The 8,665-nt window shown below is 33.8% G+C and overlaps 1 pseudogene; it reads right to left on the bottom strand.

Moving 5' to 3' along the window:
• Positions 1-6,236: 6,236 nt before the first annotated feature.
• Positions 6,237-7,184, bottom strand: LOC122119348 (annotated as a pseudogene).
• Between the last annotated feature and the right edge of the window lie 1,481 nt (positions 7,185-8,665).

The following is an 8,665-nucleotide window of genomic DNA, read 5'->3' as shown; positions in this document are numbered from 1 at the left end:
GGACATAACTAATTAGGTAAATACAAAGCCAAAAGTGTGGGAGAAGATCTTTACTAGCAAAGAAAGAGAAAACTGACTTAGAGTTGGAATATGATCAAAATTCAACAAGTCAAATACCGCCTCCCCCCCACAAAAGACAAACCTGAACAATAATCCCATTCTATGAAACGAAATCAATTTAAAGTGACTTCACTGATTGCTATTTGAGAATGGCCAAAGGATATACTAAGAAATGCTCAGTGTCCCTGACAATAAATTAAAGCCAAATAAAGTCAATACTGAAATGCCACCACATTTCAAAATTAGTTGGTTTAAATAATCCGTAAAAATTCCCTACATATTCTTCTTCTTTGGAATACAGAAATTAATGGGAAATTTGTATTAGGATTTGTATTATACAAATGATATTTGTATAAATATCATTATAGTTTTGTTATGTACATATTAGGCACTACAATTATATCAATATATGAAATGGAAGATGATATTCACAGACAAACTTAAAGACAGTGAATAAGGAAGTGTGATTTATTCTCTATAGGGAAATATGTGGATTTCGTTTTGATTATTGAAGTTTCTCTATTCCAATATTCTATACTACCATGTTTATGTGGATAATGACATGGCAAATTCCAATAAAGACATAAACACCCGGCTTCTCGATTCAAGATAAGGATAAATAGGGATTTAATAGATAGTAGTAATTAAAATGAATTCATTTGGTTGAGTGAGCATTACAATATATTAATAAATGTAAGATGTAGATAAAACAATGAGAAATGGTTTGACCTCATGGTTTGTTCATAGAATGAATCCTGCAAAGAAATAGAAAATTTTTTTAATTTTCTGTTGAAAACACTAGAATATAACTTTCTGTATTCTGCATATGAAGAACTTCAGTAGCAGTTCGAGAGATATTAAAAACTAATGAGAGCACACCATCAGTTATTTTCAAAAAAAAAATAATGCTTACTTCCACTTCCATTTCCATTGTAATTTGATCGTTGTATATACACCTCACAAATTACACTTGGACACTCTCTGCCTGAACACATTCAAACTTCATTGAACATTTGAAGTGTGACCCTAATCAATCGATTAATTCAGCGATTATTTTCCAGTTCTTCAAAATTTACTCTAATGTCACCTATTCAGGCTCAGCCGTATCTTGACACAGTTTCTGAACTAGGTCTGTTGTATTATATCCATGGATATATCATGCATCCAGGAAAATAGGAAGAAATACTTCATGTAGTCTTACAAAAAGGAAAATCCATAATGTTTTACTATATAATGCTGTTGCAATGAACTAAAATCAAAAGTCAATATTTGTGAACGGATGTATAAAAACAAATCACAAAGAGTGATTTTTATGAGATGTATCCTACCAAAGGATACATGCTTTATGGTAGACAATAAAATATGAAGGGATACCTTGTAAATACCTTCAGGTACCGTTACAAGAAATATTCCATGGCTCATACAAATAAACGGCTTTTCCATTCTTATGTGTGGACAAAACAAATGCTATTGTGAAGTCACAATTACATTGTGAAGTGGTATCAGGTAAATATATTCAGCAGTTCAGAAAAATAATTAATTTTTAAGGCACATATACATGTCACCTCTCAGTATGAACACTGAAATATTGGACTTTGAAATGAATATAGAAAGTTTCCATTAACTTAGGATAACTTTCCTATATTAACAGTTTTCTCAAATATGTATGGTTATGAGAATTCTATGCCAGAGACATACCAAAATTTGGAATATATCACTTGGATTGAGGCTTGAATATGAATAGACCAATCAAGGATTCTATACTCATTGCCAAAGAAGACACATTAAAAAAAATCCATGATAACCTGTGATTAATTTTTATAATGATTGAGTAAAATCTAGAATTGAAGGCAGGAAAAATATCCTCACTTTTCAACTCCAAAAAACATAGTAATGTGCCCAGCATCCACTTCTGGGTTTTGAAACAGAGTAGGAAAAAATGTACATCATTTCAGTTTGTACACACAGACAGAAAATTTACATCTACAAATGGACAGATAACAGAAATATCTGATCAAAAACACAAATCAGCTCACATATATTTATATATAAAATGGCAAAGCTTGGGTTAGATAAGTCTTGAAGAGACCAATAAACTAGTAACATGGTCGCCTACACTGACACAGATTCTCTCATGAATTTTCAGGTTTTTTAGTGTCATCTACTTTTTAGATGCCAGAAAAATTATGATTCCATAAGTAAGACATACTAACATAACGGAACAGAATTTGTAATCCCATTGAGTCTCATTAAGTGTTCTAATAACCAATGAAGTAAGGAAATATCACTGCCCCATCAAACTTTATTCTCTGAAATTCAGAGAGAAATTACATGATATTAAGAGTTGGGAGTGAATAAAATCTAACTGATCTTATGTGGAAGGAAAAAATTCAGAGATTTTGGAAATACCAGTGAGTAAGGGGCATTGTTGATGAATAATGGATTACATTCTTGTTTTGATTATTGTTCTTGTTGGTCATTGGGCTTGAATTTTAGGCTTGGGCAAGGTCCCTGAGCTCTTCAGTGCTCTTATGCTTTACCACTTGAGCTACAGAGCCACTTCCAATTTTGAGATGGTTAATTGGTGATGAGACTGTGACAAATATTCCTGAAATTTGACCCTCAGATCTCAGTCTCCTACAGGTCCCTAAGCAACCTGTACCAGGCTTTTTTCTCTGTTACTTATGATTTTTGAGCTTGTCTGCTCCCAACATTCATGCTCACTGCATGTCTATGAGTAACCATCATTTCTCATAACGATAATGCTCTCTATAGTATTTGATTTTGAGCGGATTAATTCTAGAAATGAATCTGAAAAAAAATCCTTCACTTCATTAATCTACAATTAGATCCTTTTGTGTCAAACACGTGAGATACTAGAATTAATGTTATCACCTGGCCTGGCTCAAGTGTGGTTTTGTACCCCCAAAATTGTTTCCCATGACATATTCTTTTCCTCTGTATGACAGAGGATGAGAAATTCCCTAACCCCAAGAATAAATGTATTCTGTATTCTGCTAAATTGAACTGTTCAGTTTATAAACAGGATGAGTTTTAGTCCTCACTATAATCTTCATTAATTAGCAAATTGTCATCAGATGCAAGGGTGAATTTATCTATTACTATTACTCTTCCACAGCACTTTCTTCACTATATAAACTGCCAATTCATCCTTCACATAATATTGTAATATGTTTGGCATATCGCAGATATTTGAATACAAATTCTTAGTATGCTTACTACCTTTTCACAGGAAGAATATATGAAGCCTGACCGTGAGGACAGGCTCACATAAATTCACCTTGGTCTTATGTTGAATAAGGTAGTTTTTTTCCTAGACTGATTAGAAAAGAAAATTCTTTTTTTTAATAATCTATCCATTATTTATTCTAATTTGGCAAACATCAGGTGATAGGAGCAATGGAACATTATTCACTATAGTAACACAATCATTTATGCTTTATACAAGTTGTAGTTGTAAACATATTAAAGTTGAAAACACATTCATTTTGATATATAGTCTTCCAAGTTAAGACAAAAGAAAGGTCAAGTAATTTCAATTATGTCATCATCATACAACAAACTAAATTAGTATATGTTATTTTGATATTAAGAGTTGTCATGTTTTTTTAAAGACTTTTTTAGGTATGGCTAAAAAGATCTTTATCTGAAATAACATTAGAGAACAGAACTTAACCAAATTAAGTTTTGTTCACAATTGTACTGGCCATTATAAAAAAGAGAAAATTATAATTCTTCTTGTCAAAACACCAACAAAAACACCAATAGTTAATTTTAAATAATCAACAAATTATGTGATGGAGATAGAATTTACAATAATTAGCTCTCATAGCATTTGTTTTAGGACAACTTAATGCTGATAAATTAAAAGTAACGATGACACTTCAAAGTAAATCCAAATCGTTTAAGTATTTTACAATTTTATTCTTTTATAAATTTTAAACTTTCCTGAAATTCAGATCACTGTTTACAAAACAGACAGCCTTTAAAATACACTGTTTAGCAAGTAGAATAGATTTTAATTTGCAGCAATGGAATCCCTTCAGGAAAGACTTACTTGACCACAGTCTCCACATATCAGCTTCTCACACTAATACCTGCTCGGCATGAGACTGCCTATAAACGCCACATTCATCCATAAAAATTACACATGGAAGGCGGAAGCCAGTAGCTCACGCCTGTAATCCTAGCTACTCAAGAGGCTGATATGTGAAGATCACAGTTAAGAGCCAGCCCAGGCAGCAAATGCCATGAGATTCGTATCTCCAAATAACCACAAGAATACTGAAAATAGTGCTGTGGCTCAAGTGGAAGAGTGCTCTCCTTGAGCTGAAGAGCTCAGCGACAGCATCCAGGCCTTAAATTCAAGCCCCATGTTTGACAAAAAAAAAATAATTACACATAGAGCACAAATTCAAAACTTTTACTATAAATTGTACAAGTTCTACTTCTCACTCGGGAAAAAAACTAATCAGCCCAACAGTTCTCCTCCTCGTAATATTTTCTACATAAAAAGTTTTCATATATGTATATATTAGAAATAATATTATTATGAATGATCTGAAATCTGAACTAGACAAATTCTTCACAGAAAACTATTGTATATTGATTTTACTATACAACTCTTCACTCTCAAATAGTTGCTTTCAACTTTACCCATGTAAAAGTAACCTAAAAATTCTCAAATGTTTGAGTGGGAAAAAAGTGATGATTATATATTTAAAAAAGTAATCAATGCTCCCTTCTACATTCCTAGAGAGTGAGAAAAATGGAAAAAATATTGTTAAAAATCAGAAAATAGAATAAACATTAGAATTAAAAGTGGGCTGGAACCCTTTTATACTGCTAACTCCTCAAGTTGTCCAAGGTAAGAGAATATTTCCACAAAATGTTCCTTGGGAGAAAAGGAAAACAAAGCATCTGACCTGTGGTGGTAAGGATGCCCCAGCAAACCAAAACCTGCAACTGGGAAGAGAACCAAGAAATGAAAGCATTAACTCTAATCCAAAGTCTAAGAAACAGTAAGAATAACAAAGGCATTAAAAAGACTTTTTAGATCTTTTTCAAAGTTACACAAAAATGAAAGGCAAATCTCTAATTCTGCAGAGGCTTAAATCTGATAGCAAACATATAGTTTACCCACAAAGTCTCATCTCTATAAATTTAACAACTGATTCATAACTATATAATATTTAGAAATTCTTGTTTTTTTTTTCTTTTTTCCCAGTCCTGGGCACTGAACTCTGTGCCTGGGCACTGTCTCTGAGCTTCTTTTCCTCAAGACTAGCACTCTACAACTTGGAGCCAAGTGCTACTTCCGTCTTTTTCTGTGTACGTGGTACTGAGTAATTGAACCCAGGGCTTCATGCATGCAAGGGAAGCACTCGGCCACTAATCCACATTCCCAGTCCTTAAAAATACTTAATTACTAAAGCAAGCTTCTTCATTGTATTTTGATGAGCTAAATAAAAAGCATCACCCCATGAATCCCAGCTGCACCAAAGTTACTGCCAGTTGTGGGGCTTGGATTCAGTGCCTACATGCTGTCCCTGAGCTTTTTTTGCTCAAGGCTAGAGTTCTACCACTTGAGCCACAGCACCACTTCCAGCATTCTCTGAATAGTTTATGAGATGAGTCTCACAGACTTTCATGCCCAGACTGGCTCTGAACTGTAACCCTTAGACCTCAGCCTCCTGAGTAACTACAATTACAGGTGTGAGCCACTGGCACCCAGCAATAACATCCACTTTCTGAGCCCTAATTATTTCAAACTATATCACAGCAATGACAGAGACTGAGTCATTTTACTTCTTTGAGGAAAATTACATTGAAATGATTACTTAGGAAAATTTTTAGTAGTGGAGACAAAATTTAAAACATAATTTATTGCTAAAAATAATAGAATGTCTGAGATTCCATATAAATAAAAATATCACAGAACAGGTACCATGTTCGTCAACAAAGGATGCTCTCCATTTTAGACTTACGAAATTGCAAATATACCACTAAGTGGACACTCGTGAAAATATATTTCTAAAAGCCTGTCAGTAAACTTACTCTTAAAACTGATTTAAGGTAGTTGTGTTTTCACAACTGACAACAATCTAGCACTTGATAGGAAAATCAGATCAGCACACATATACTTGTATAACACTACAAACTAGTTGCAATTTTGAGTAGCTGTGTTCACCAACTGTGCAACAGAATTAAAATGTTCTCCTAAGCCATTTGCATGCCTCATATATACAAGTATTAGTGGTTTTTTTGGATATTCTTCACCCACTACAATAGGAGAAACTGCCTGTATTATCTCTATTGGTGTTTTTAAAATGTGAGACAGAGCTCAAGCTGACCTCCCGATGCAGCTGTGTTTACAATATCATCACAGTACTTTCCAAACTCTTCTGGTGTATACATGTCTCCTGTATTGGGGTTTGTTAAAAATGGCAAGAAGTCGTCCCCGTGGCTCTGCATGTACTCAGCAGTTTGACTTCTCAGCTTAGCCACAGTCAAGGTGTAGTCCTGTGTTTTCAGCTGGTCCTCGATGGCTCTATACATACAGTGGCCATCAAACAGAATCTGCTTCATTTACAACTCCCTGGCTGACGTATTTCAGTAAGTTTTTTCATTTTCCACATATATAGTGCCAGATAAGTTCTCAATTAGTGCTTCGGCTATCCTCTCTTCCAGTTCCTTTTTCAATGCAGCTTTTTTCCCCATCTATTTTGTGCTTTTGATATCTGAGGTGATTGATTCTGAATTACCAGGTTTGAAATGTTAACAGCAATAGAATCTATCTCATTCTCTTTAGAAGCCAGCTTCCATTGCTCTAGTTCCTCTCTGTGTTTCTGTTCCATTTCTTTTTCCAACTTAGCAACATCTTCGATGAGTTGCTTCCTCCTTTTTTTGTCATTCTTGGGAACAGCATTCTTCATGCCTTGAATTTTTGCTTGCAACAGCTTCTTGTCCTTGTGATGTGGCCTCGCCAGCTGCTCCTCCTCATCCAGATCCTAGGCTGGGTCAGCCTCCATGACGACCGGGGTCACCCGGCACACGCACAAGCGGAGGGCACACGCGGCGGCAGGGGCGAAAATTCTTAACATTATCAATACATCTGGAATCTCTTGTCTCACTTATATAAAGGAAAAGATCTCATATTGGCAACCAAGACAAATTACATAATTCCAAATTAAATAAATGCTCATGATGAATTCCAAGGAAACCAAATTATTTTTCACTTTTTTCTGTATTTGCCAACTTACCATGTCAGAGAGAATTGATGTTTTCAAATTCCATAAAATCAAAACTATAATCAAATTTGTGACTCTAGAAGGACAAGTTCATTCTTGCAATTAAAATTCTTTAAACAATCTCATAAATACTAAGAGATAGCAAAATTTTGGAGTTACACATCTAATTTGATTTTCCAATCCATACCATATCCAACATGTATTTACACTTTATACAGGAATGTGAAATTTGAAATCCATGTATGTATTGCTGCTTGAAAATAGCACTGAATGCATTTTATTGGAAAGTACAAATTGTAAATGATCTGAAGAATCTCCTCAAATATTTTATATTAATTCCTGGAGAAAATTTAAATCAGATAGTCATTCCTATAATATTCATTAATGAATTTCAAGAGGAAGACATGGTAACCCACCCATAAGTCTATATATCTATCAATTACTAGTTGAAGTTATTGCCATTTACACTATCATAATTGAGATGATCATTGAATCCTGAAGTCATGAAAATGGTTACAAAACGATTGGCCCAACATAATACTGTTATCTATGGCTTCCGTCATTTAAATTGATTATAAGTGAATGAGAAGAATATTCAGATAAGGTAATCCTATTTTGAAGTAAATTGGATGATTGCATTTCTTATCGGTCCTAGTGAAACTATACTTGACTTTTGCCACAGGCTCACCATTTCAGAGAGCAATCCAAAACATCGTTTGTAGTGATATAAATATATGGGTATATAGAACAGAAAATTTGTTATTCATTTATCCTATTTCTTTATTTTGAATTTTAATAGACAATAGTACATCAAAAGAAAATCATTTTCTTTACTTGTTGTTGCCAGATGATTTGATTGTGCCCCAAATAAAACTTGGGCTAGGATCTTCCAAGGATTCTGCCAAAGGAAAAGTTACATATTTGATTTAGGTGCTAGATTAGATTGGCTCTAACATTATATATTGATAAGAAAACATCAAGGTTGATGGCTTCATGAGCCTTCCAAGTATCTTTTAGCTGGATAGTAAAGATTTAAAAGAATGAGTTCTTAGCCATGTGCTAAAACCTATCATTTAAAGGTTTGACATGGTTTTTAATCAGTTAAGACTGCATATTTTCATATGTTATTGATATTAGTATACAAGGCAATCCAAGTTGAACAAAGAATTTTTAACTTAACTCCTAAAGGAAGAAATCATTCTACAGCACAAGGTAAGTTGAGATTCAGTTATGGAAAATACAGAAAGTTCAACAAGCTTTTTACCTTTATCCCAGTATTCCTCAGAGGAAATATATTGCCATGTACTTTCAGAACTCTTGTATTTCTCGTTCCA

Source organism: Dipodomys spectabilis, unplaced genomic scaffold (assembly GCF_019054845.1).
Source record: "Dipodomys spectabilis isolate Male_0828 unplaced genomic scaffold, ASM1905484v1 ptg000164l, whole genome shotgun sequence".
Taxonomy (NCBI): Eukaryota; Metazoa; Chordata; class Mammalia; order Rodentia; family Heteromyidae; genus Dipodomys; species Dipodomys spectabilis.
Note: the sequence above shows the minus strand (reverse complement) of the source record. Positions and strands in the feature narration are given on the sequence as shown.